Source organism: Coregonus lavaretus, assembly GCF_964263955.1.
Source record: "Coregonus lavaretus genome assembly, contig: HAP1_SCAFFOLD_738, whole genome shotgun sequence".
Lineage (NCBI taxonomy): Eukaryota > Metazoa > Chordata > Actinopteri > Salmoniformes > Salmonidae > Coregonus > Coregonus lavaretus.
Genome location: NW_028157677.1, coordinates 199,670 through 212,335, shown reverse-complemented (window position 1 = coordinate 212,335; position 12,666 = coordinate 199,670).

The window sequence follows — 12,666 nt, the reverse complement described above, 5'->3', positions numbered from 1 at the left end:
GTCCTGCCTGTGAGTTGAGTTCTACCTCTCCCAACTCTCCTATTTAAGGATCCGTCCAGTCAGACCCCTCCCTCTCTTTTTCTCTATCTCTCTGTATCGTTCTTTAAATTGAATTGGAATTGAAGTTCACTTCCTGAATTGACTTTGTAATGGGAATATTTAAGATTAATAAAGTTCATAATCAGTTTAGAGATTCACACAAAGTTTAGCATATTTTTATATTTTCCTTTCTGTAAAACACATGATTTCCACTGTTCTGTTTGTGACACTTGGGTTGATGGTCACTAGACTAGAAGCTGAATGTTATGGATTAAACTCATATCTGTTGATAGTGATTGACGCCAGACGGGAGGTACAAGGACAGAGGACCCTGATTATTATTGCAGTCTCTGAACACTGTGTGATTCTGTAGCAGGTGGCAAATTAAGTTACTGCTTTCTGTTTTGACTTCTTACAAGCAAGGGCATAACTTTGTGTTGCATATTGGGGGGTTCTTTTAAAATAAAAAGTTGTGAAATAGCTGTTTCTGGTGCATTTTGAGTGGGAAATATGTCCAGAACTTTCCTGATAATTTGGTCAATATATCCGAAACTCAACTGAAATACCAACAATATCTGTATTACTTTAAACTGTTGGTCTAACTCTAATAGTTCAGAAAGCCACCACCAAACCCCTGCTTTAACTACATTTAAATTTAACTAAATGTAAGTGCCATAACCCCTGCAAACCCCTGCTTTAACTGAATTTAAGTTTTCATAACCTGTCTATTTGTGTACCCTTCACTACGCTTGGCATGCTCCCCCGCCCAAAAAACCCCCAAACAGAAATACCTTATTTACATAAGTATTCAGACCCTTTACTACGAGACTCGAAATTGAGCTCAGGTGCATCCTGTTTCCATTGATCATCCTTGAGATGTTTCTACAACTTGATTGGAGTCCACCTGTGGTAAATTCAATTGATTAGACATGATTTGGAAAGGCACACAACTGTCTATATAAGGTCCCACAGTTGACAGTGCATGTCAGAGCAAAAACCAAGCCATGAGGTCGAAGGAATTGTCCGTAGAGCTCCGAGACAGGAATGTGTCGAGGCACAGATCTTGGGAAGGGTACCAAAACATTTATGCAGCATCGAAGGTCCCCAAGAACACAGTGGCCTCCATCATTCTTAAATGGAAGAAGTTTGGAACCTCAAGACTCTTCCTAGAGCTGGCCGCCCGGCCAAACTGAGCAATAGGGGGAGAAGGGCCTTGGTCAGGGAGGTGACCAAGAACCCGATGGTAACTCTGACAGAGCTCTAGAGTTCCTCTGGGAGATGGGAGAACCTTCCAGAAGGACAACCATCTCTGCAGCACTCCACCAACTAGGCCTTTATGGTAGAGTGGCCAGACGGAAGCCACTCCTCTGTAAAAGGCACATGACAGCCCGCTTGGAGTTTGCCAAAAGCCACCTAAAGGACTCTCAGACCATGAGAAACAGGTCTGATGAAACCAAGATTGAACTCTTTGGCCTGAATGCAAAGCGTCATGTCTGGGGGAAAATTGGCACCATCCCTATGGTGAAGCATGGTGGTGGCAGCATCATGCTGTGGGGATGTTTTTCAGCGGCAGGGACTGGGAGACTAGTCAGGATCAAGGGAAAGATGAACGGAATAAAGTACAGAGGTATCCTTGATGAAAACCTGCTCCAGAGCGCTCAGGACCTCAGACTGGGGCGAAGGTTCACCTTCCAACAGGACAACGACCCGAAGCACACAGCCAAGAAAACGATTTCATCAATTTTAGAATAAGGCTGTAACATAAATTTATTTTGAAAAAAGTCTGAATACTTTCCGAATGCATAATATAATTTTCCCCTTCAGAAATGGGTCTAACAACATATTGATCCATAAGATCAGGCTGGTGTTATTCAGCACCTGTAACCCATAGCCCATCTGTTATTCAGCATGATAACCTGTAACCCATAGCCCATTTGTTATTCAGCATGATCACCTGTAACCCATAGCCCATCTGTTATTCAGCATGATAACCTGTAACCCATAGCCTATCTGTTATTCAGCATGATCACCAGTAACCCATAGCCCATCTGTTATTCAGCATGATCACCTGTAACCCATAGCCCATCTGTTATTCAGCATGATAACCTGTAGCCCATCTGTGGCTATGAATAGAATAGGCTGAAGCATGGGGTTACTCATCTGTAGTTGTTTTAATCATCAGCTAGATCAGTGTTTCCCAAACTTTTTCAGTCACACCACTTTCATCGTGAGAGAACGTCCTGTGCATGTCTGTTGTGATGTCACATCCCTGTCAATGAAGACCTACTAGTGTGATGTCACATCCCTGTCAATGAAGACTTACTAGTGTGATGTCACATCCCTGTCAATAAAGACCTACTAGTGTGATGTCACATCCCTGTCAATAAAGACCTACTAGTGTGAGGTCACATCCCTGTCAATGAAGACCTACTAGTGTGATGTCACATCCCTGTCAATAAAGACCTACTAGTGTGATGTCACATCCCTGTCAATAAAGACCTACTAGTGTGATGTCACATCCCTGTCAATAAAGACCTACTAGTGTGAGGTCACATCCCTGTCAATGAAGACTTACTAGTGTGATGTCACAGAAGTTGGTTCCTGCCTGAGGTTCAGAGAAACAAGCTAGTTTCAGCCTACTGCCTGAGGTTCAGAGAAACAAGCTTGTTTCAGCCTACTGCCTGAGGTTCAGAGAAACAAGCTTGTTTCAGCCTACTGCCTGAGGTTCAGAGAAACAAGCTTGTTTCAGCCTACTGCCCGAGGTTCAGAGAAACAAGCTTGTTTCAGCCTACTGCCTGAGGTTCAGAGAAACAAGCTTGTTTCAGCCTACTGCCTGAGGTTCAGAGAAACAAGCTTGTTTCAGCCTACTGCCTGAGGTTCAGAGAAACAGCCCTTCAATAATGCTGTAGCCTACTAGATACCAGATATTTTAAGGTTAATAAACTACCAACGTTGTCTTTGAAGTCTAAAAATGTAGCCCAATATAACCATGAGGAATTATCTCTCTTTTTGAGAACTAGTGCTCACACAGGAGATAGCATCTGTCACTTCCCAAGATAAACTTCTCCTTTTGAAAAACATCATTTTCTATATAATTCTTACTCCTGCTTATTAATTTACCATGTTGTAGTATTTTATGTGTTCCAAGGTAGCGCACAGATTTGATGGTTTGTAAAGGAAAGATTCACCCTTTTTGAAAAATATATATCGTTTTTGTGCATCTCTGAATGATGTTCCATCGATTCCCAGGATCATTTCATGTTTTCATGTGAAGTTGCAGCCTTCCCATAACTCTAACCTTAACCCTTTTAGCTAACCTTTCCCCTAACTCTAATCCTAACCCTTTTAGCTAACCCTTCCCCTAACTCTAACCTTAACCCTTTTAGCTAACCCTTCTCCTAACTCTAACCCTAACCCTTTTAGCTAACCCTTCCCCTAACTCTAACCTTAACCCTTCCCATAACTCTAACCTTAACCCTTTTAGCTAACCCTTCCCCTAAATCTAACCCTTTTAGCTAACCCTTCCCCTAAATCTAACCTTAACCATTTTAGCTAACCCTTCCCCTAACTCTAACCCTAACCCTTTTAGCTAACCCTTCCCCTAACTCTAACCCTAACCCTTTTAGCTAACCCTTCCCCTAACTCTAACCTTAACCCTTTTAGCTAACCCTTCCACTAACTCTAACCTTAACCCTTTTAGCTAACCCTTCCCCTAACTCTAACCCTAACCCTTTTAGCTAACCCTTCCCCTAACTCTAACCCTAACCCTTTTAGCTAACCCTTCCCCTAACTCTAACCTTAACCCTTTTAGCTAACCCTTCCCCTAACTCTAACCTTAACCCTTTAGCTAACCCTTCCCCTAAATATAACCCTTTTAGCTAACCCTTCCCCTAACTCTAACCTTAACCCTTTTAGCTAACCCTTCCCCTAACTCTAACCCTAACCCTTTTAGCTAACCCTTCCCCTAACTCTAACCTTGACCCTTTTAGCTAACCCTTCCCCTAACTCTAACCTTAACCATTTTAGCTAACCCTTCCCCTAACTCTAACCTTAACCCTTTTAGCTAACCCTTCCCCTAACTCTAACCTTAACCCTTTTAGCTAACCCTTCCCCTAACTCTAACCTTAACCCTTTTAGCTAACCCTTCCCCTAACTCTAACCCTAACCCTTTTAGCTAACCCTTCCCCTAACTCTAACCCTTTTAGCTAACCCTTCCCCTAAATCTAACCTTAATCCTTTTAGCTAACCCTTCCCCTAACTCTAACCTTGACCCTTTTAGCTAACCCTTCCCCTAACTCTAACCTTGACCCTTTTAGCTAACCCTTCCCCTAACTCTAACCTTAACCCTTTTAGCTAACCCTTCCCCTAACTCTAACCCTAACCCTTTTAGCTAACCCTTCCCCTAACTCTAACCTTAATCCTTTTAGCTAACCCTTCCCTTAACCCTAACCTTAATAACGCAACGTTTCCACATTTTGGTTTTTGCCTGAACACTACACAGCCGATTCAAATGATCAAAGCTTGATGATTAGTTGATTATTTGAATCAGCTGTCTAGTGTTGGGGCAAAAAACAAAACGTCCAACGAGTTTGGGAAACACTGCTTTAACCTAAATCCTAACCTTAACACAGGGGTTTCAAACTCATTCCATGGAGGGCCTAGTGTCTGCAGGTTTTTGGTATTTCCTTTAAATTAAGACCTTGACACAGGTGAGGGGAGTTCCTTACTAATTAGTGACGTTAATTCTACAGGGGGAAAAACAACATGTATATTCTGAAGGCTACAACCTATCTGTCTGTTGTAACAGATACTGCAGTTGCACAAGCAGGACGCAGTCCTTACACTTTGGACACGTTTTGTGTGATGATCTTTATAGTTGCTTCAATATCATAGTTCCTGAAAAAAGAACACTACATGACTGCCTGTCTGCCTCCTGTGCAGCTTAGCCAATGTTTGCAATGATGATGAATAAATACCATTCAGTCGCTAACTAGACTGCCTGTTTGTGTTCCACCTCTGGGTAGCCTAACGTTCTAGGCAGCCGAGTATGTTTCAAGACGGGTAAAAAGAGTCTGACAATGGGCGAGTTCGTTTTGCATCGCCCAGTGCCATAGTTTTGTCATATATGCTGATATCTTGGCAAGAGTAAATAGCTGCATGTAACTCAGCAGCTAAGAAGAACATGAAATTGTTATTATGTTTGCAATACTGATAACAAAGTTTCTACGAACATGTCGATAATGTATTTTGTGTAAAACATGTCAATAGCTGCATGTAGCCAACTCCCCTCCTGAAAAAGCAACATGACATCACGTTTATTCAACACCTTGATCACACCTACAGCTTCATTGTGCAAAATGGTACACAGCATGTGTTAGACAAATATGATATGTGTTCAACAAAAGTTCAACATTCACCTTCTGCCAATATTTCTATCAAGCCGTCTATTCATACAATTTGGTGCATAATGACTGGATCACACCGACAACGTCTTCCCGTTTTGGTACACCAGAAGGACATTCATTTCATATGGAAGCTGCATGGCAGTTGCAGTGCGTTCTGTGTGGTGCATAAATCGGATTTATCGAACATATGCATGAAGTTTGTAGGAAATCACACCTTATGCTTAATAGACTACTGAAGGAATGTAACAGAACAGTTTTGGGTAAAGCCACTGGGTTGTGAATAACGTCCCAGATCTTCTGTGAGTGCATGGGCAGCTCATAAGCACTGAATGCAATCAAATGTCAAACTGCAAGAAAAATGTAATCATCAATGCAAGCAAGCTAAAAACCAGTCACATTACACCAGACGTTAGATAATTTCAATGCCAAGCCTGAACAGTGGAATCCGACCGCAATGGGATCAAGGACCTCATTGTTTTGGTTCTGAAGCCTCCATTCCCTTGGAGCACAGGACCCGATGTTCCAGCCTTGGCAACGACCTGACGACGACAAAACTAACACATCAAACATCCTGAAACAATTGGGATTGTTTACTCATCATAACCTAGATAGAGCTACGGAGGACAAGCACGACATCTTTATTCAGGTGACACAACTACACTACTAACATAACTACATACATAATAAAACTATACTCACAGCCCCATACTACTAATACAACTACACACACAGCCCTATACTACTAATACAACTACACACACAGCCCTAAACTACTAATACAACTACACACACAACCCTAAACTACTAATACAACTACACACACAACCCTATACTACTAATACAACTACACACAAAGCCACATACCACTAATACAACTACACACACAACCCTATACTACCAATACAACTACTACACACAGCCCCATACTACTAATACAACTACACACAGCCCTATACTACTAATACAACTACACACACAGCCCCAGACTACTAATACAACTACACACAAATCTATACTACTACTACAACAACAACTACACTCACATCCCCATACTACTAATACAACTACACACACAGCCATATACTACCAATACAAATAAACAAAAAGCTTTATACTACAAATACAACTACACACACATCCCCATATTGCTAATACAACTACACACACATACAACTACACACACAGCTTTATACTACTGCTACAACTACACACACATCCTATACTACTAATATAAATACACACACAGACCGATACTACTAAAATAACTACAAACAGCCCTATACTACTAACACAACCACACACACAGCCCTAAACTACTAACGCAACTACACACACATCTCCATACTACTAATACAACTACACACTGCCCCATACTACTAATACAACTACACACACAACCCCATACTACTAACACAACTACACAAACAGCCCTATACTACTAATACAACTACACACAAAGCCACATACCACTAATACAACTACACACACAACCCTATACTACCAATACATCTACTACACACAGCCCCATACTACTAATACAACTACACACACAGCCCCAGACTACTAATACAACTACACACAAATCTATACTACTACTACAACAACTACACTCACATCCCCATACTACTAATACAACTACACACACAGCCATATACTACCAATACAAATAAACAAAAAGCTTTATACTACAAATACAACTACACACACATCCCCATATTGCTAATACAACTACACACACATACAACTACACACACAGCTTTATACTACTGCTACAACTACACACACATCCTATATTACTAATACAACTACACAGAAAGCCCCATATTACCAACAAAACTACTAACACATCCGTATACTACTAACACAACTACAAACACAGCCCTATACTCCTAACACAACTACACACTCAGCCCTATAGTACTAATACAACCACACATACAACAACACATGAGCCCTATACTACTAATACAACTGCACACACATTTTATAATACTAATACAACTACACATACAGCCAAATACCGCTAATACAACTACACACAGAGCCCCATACCACTAATACAATTACACACAACCCTATACCACTAAAACAACTACACATACAGCCCCAGACTACTAATACAACTACACATACATCTATACTACTACTACAACAACTACACTCACATCCCCATACTACTAATACAACTACACACACAGCCATATACTACCAATACAACTAAACAAAAAGCTTCATACTACAAATACAACTACACACACAGCCCCATATTGCTAATACAACTACACACACAGCCCTATACTACTACTACAACTACACACACATCCTATACTACTAATATAAATACACACACAGACCGATACTACTACCACATCTACACACAGCCCTATAATACTAATACAGCTACACATACAGCCCTATACAACTAATCCAACTACACACACAGCCCCATACTACTAAAATAACTACAAACAGCCCTATACTACTAACACAACCACAATCACAGCCCTAAACTACTAACGCAACTACACGTACATCTCCATACTACTAATACAACTGCACACACAGCCCTATAATACTAACAAAACTACACACAAAACCCCATACTACTAATACAACTACACACAAAGCCACATACCACTAATACAACTACACACAAAGCCACATACCACTAATACAACTACACACAAAGCCACATACCACTAATACAACTACACACAAAGCCACATACCACTAATACAACTACACACAAAGCCACATACCACTAATACAACTACACACAAAGCCCCATACTACTAATAAAACTACACACACAGCCCTATACTACTAATTCAAATACACCCACAGACCTTTACTAATAATACAACTACACAAACAGCCATATACTACAAATAGTACTACGCACACAACCCTGTAATACTAATACAACTAAACACACAGCCCTATACTACTAATTCAACTAAACACACAGACCTTTACTACTAATACAACTACACACACAGCCCTATACTACTAATACAACTACACACACAGCCCTATACTACTAATACAACTACACACACAGCCCCATACTACTAATACAACTACACACACAGCCCTATACTACTAATACAACTACACACACAGCCCTACACTACTAACACAACTACACACACAGCCCCATACTACTAACACAACTACACACACAGCCCTATACTACTAATACAACTACACACACAGCCCCATACTACTAATACAACTACACACACAGCCCTATACTACTAATACAACTACACACACAGCCCTATACTACTAACACAACTACACACACAGCCCCATACTACTAACACAACTACACACACAGCCCTATACTACTAATACAATTAAACATGAGCTTTATACTACTAATACAACTACACACACACCCATATACTACTAATACAACTACACACACAACCCTATACTACTAATACAACTACACACTGTCACGATCGTCTGAAGAAGCGGACCAATACGCAGCGCGTGGAGTGAACATGATGACTTTATTTAATAAAGCAACCACGAAAAACAACAAAATGACGATAGTGAAGTCCTCTGTAACACTGACAGAAACATGGAACAAAAACCCACAAACCAAGGAGAAACCACACAGTTTAAATATGGCTCCCAATCAGAGATAACGAGCTGACAGCTGACACTCGTTACCTCCGATTGGGAGTCATATGACTAATCAAGACCAATCACCAAACATAGAAATGAACAACTAGAAATACCCAACATAGAAATACACCCAAACAATGAAAATGAACAACCCTGGCTCAAATAATCAAAGTCCATGGAGCCAGAGTATCACAGTACCCCCCCCCTAAAGGTGCGCACTCCGGGCGCACCAGCATACAGTCTAGGGGAGGGTCTGGGTGGGCGTCTGTCCATGGTGGCGGCTCTGGCCCAGGTCGTGGTCCCCACCCCACCTTAGTCACTATCCGCTTCCGTAGCCCCCTCCACCTGACCACCCCCCAATTAAACCCCACTGGATTAAGGGGCGGCACCGGACTAAGGGGCAGCACCGGACTAAGGGGCAGCACCGGACTAAGGGACAGTACCTGACTAAGGGGCAGCACCGGACTGAGGGGCAGCACCGGACTGAATGGCGGATCCTGGCTGGCTGGCTCTGGCGGATCCTGGCTGGCGGAAGGCTCTGGCTGATCCTGTCTGGCAGAAGGCTCTGGCTGATCCTGTCTGGCAGAAGGCTCTGGCTGATCCTGTCTGGCGGAAGGCTCTGGCTGATCCTGTCTGGCGGAAGGCTCTGGCTGATCCTGTCTGGCGGAAGGCTCTGGCTGATCCTGTCTGGCGGAAGGCTCTGGCTGCTCCTGTCTGGCGGAAGGCTCTGGCTGATCCTGTCTGGCGGAAGGCTCTGGCTGATCCTGTCTGGCGGAAGGCTCTGGCTGCTCCTGTCTGGCGGACGGCTCTGAAGGCTCATGGCAGACGGGCGGCTTTGCAGGCTCAGTACAGACGGGCAGTTCCTGCGGCGCTTGGCAGACGGACAGTTCAGACGGCGTTGGGCAGACGGGCAGTTCAGGCGCCGTTGGGCAGACGGGCAGTTCAGGCCCCGTTGGGCAGACGGACAGTTCAGGCCCCGTTGGGCAGACGGCAGACTCTGGCCGTCTGAGGCGCATCGTAGGCCTGGTGCGTGGTGCCGGAACAGGAGGTACCGGGCTGAGGACACGCATCTCAGGGCTAGTGCGGGGAGAAGCAACAGGGCATGCTGGACCCTGGGGACGCACCGTAGGCCTGATGCGTGGTGCCGGAACTGGAGGTACCGGGCTGAGGACACGCATCTCAGGGCTAGTGCGGGGAGAAGCAACAGGGCATGCTTGGCCCTGGGGACGCACCGTAGGCCTGATGCGTGGTGCCGGAACTGGAGGTACCGGGCTGAGGACACGCATCTCAGGGCTAGTGCGGGAAGCAGCAACAGGGCATGCTTGGCCCTGGGGACACACCGTAGGCCTGATGCGTGGTGCCGGAACTGGAGGTACCGGGCTGAGGACACGCATCTCAGGGCTAGTGCGGGGAGAAGCAACAGGGCATGCTGGACCCTGGGAACGCACATAAGGGCTAGTGCGGAGAGCCGGAACAGGGCATGCTGGACCCTGGGGACTCACATTAAGCCTAGTGCGGAGAGCAGCAACAGGACGCACAGGACTCGGGAGACACACAGGAGGCTTGGGGCGTGGTGTAGGCACTGGTGGGAAAGGGCTGGCGACGCGCACCGTATCCCTGGTGCGAGTGGCCGGAACAGGCCGGGCCGGGCTGGCGAAGCGCACCGTATCCCTGGTGCGAGTGGCCGGAACAGGCCGGGCTGGGCTGGCGAAGCGCACCGTATCCCTGGTGCGAGTGGCCGGAACAGGTCGGACCGGGCTGGAGACGCGCACCGTCCCTTTGGTGCGAGGGGCCGTACCAGGCCGGACCGTACTGGGGACACACACCACTGGCTCTACCCCGGGAACTGGAACGGGCCGGACCGGACTGGATACACACCTCAGTCTCTCACGCCGTGCCTCTACATCTCCTTTCCCTCCTTTAACCAGTAGCCCCCGTAACCTGGTGGCCTCTTGAATTCGCCCCTTCTCTGCCTCCGTTAGCCCCGTCGTCCTAGCCATGTGCCCCCCCCAAAAAACTTGTTGGGGTTGCCTCTCGTCCTTCCAACGATGATGGCCCTGCTGACGCCGTTGCTCCTCTCTCGCCAGGGCCTTGATCTTCCCCCAAGGTCCCTTGCCCCCGAGCATGTCCTCCCAGGACCACGATTTGCCCACCTGGGCCATCGCCAGCCTCTCGATCTCCTTTCCAGGCGCTTCCTCCCATGTCCAGCTGTCTTGCTCCTGGACCCGCTGCTTGGTCCTTCTATGGTGGGTTTTTCTGTCACGATCGTCTGAAGAAGCGGACCAATACGCAGCGCGTGGAGTGAACATGATGACTTTATTTAATAAATCAACCACGAAAAACAACAAAATGACGATAGTGAAGTCCTCTGTAACACTGACAGAAACATGGAACAAAAACCCACAAACCAAGGAGAAACCACACAGTTTAAATATGGCTCCCAATCAGAGATAACGAGCTGACAGCTGACACTCGTTACCTCCGATTGGGAGTCATATGACTAATCAAGACCAATCACCAAACATAGAAATGAACAACTAGAAATACCCAACATAGAAATACACCCAAACAATGAAAATGAACAACCCTGGCTCAAATAATCAAAGTCCATGGAGCCAGAGTATCACACACACACAGCCCTATACTACTAATTCAACTACTCACACAACCCTATACTACTAATACAACTGCACACACAGCCAATACTACTAATAAAACTTCACAAACAGCCCTATACTACTAATACAACTAAACACATAGCCCCATACCACAAATACAACTACACACACAGCCCTATACTACTAATACAACTACACACACAGCCCAATACTACTAAATTAACTACAATCACAGCCCTATACTACTAATACAACTACACACACAGCCCAATACTACTAAATTAACTACAATCACAGCCCTATACTACTAATACAACTACACACACAGCCCCATAATAATAAAAGAACTACACTCACATCCCTAAACTACTAACAAAACTACACACACATCCCTAAACTGCTAATACAACTACACACACAGCCCCATAATAATAAAATAACTACACTCACATCCCTAAACTACTAACAAAACTACACACACATCCCTAAACTACTAATACAACTACACACACAGCCCCATAATAATAAAATAACTACACTCACATCCACTACACACACTCAGTCCTATACTACTAATACAATTACACACACATCCCCATACTATTAATACAACTACACACACACCCTATACTACTAATACAATTACACACACAGCCCTACAACACTAATACAACTACACACACAGCCCCATACTACTAATACAACTACACACACAGCCCTATACTACTAATACAACTACACACACAGCCCTATACCACTAATACAACTACACACACAGCCCCGTACTACTAATACAACTACACACACAGCCCAATACTACTACTACAACTACACACACAGCCCTATACTACTAATACAACTACACACACAGCCCAATACTACTAATACAACTACACACACAGCCCCGTACTACTAATACAACTACACACACAGCCCTGTACTACTAATACAACTACAAACACAGCCCA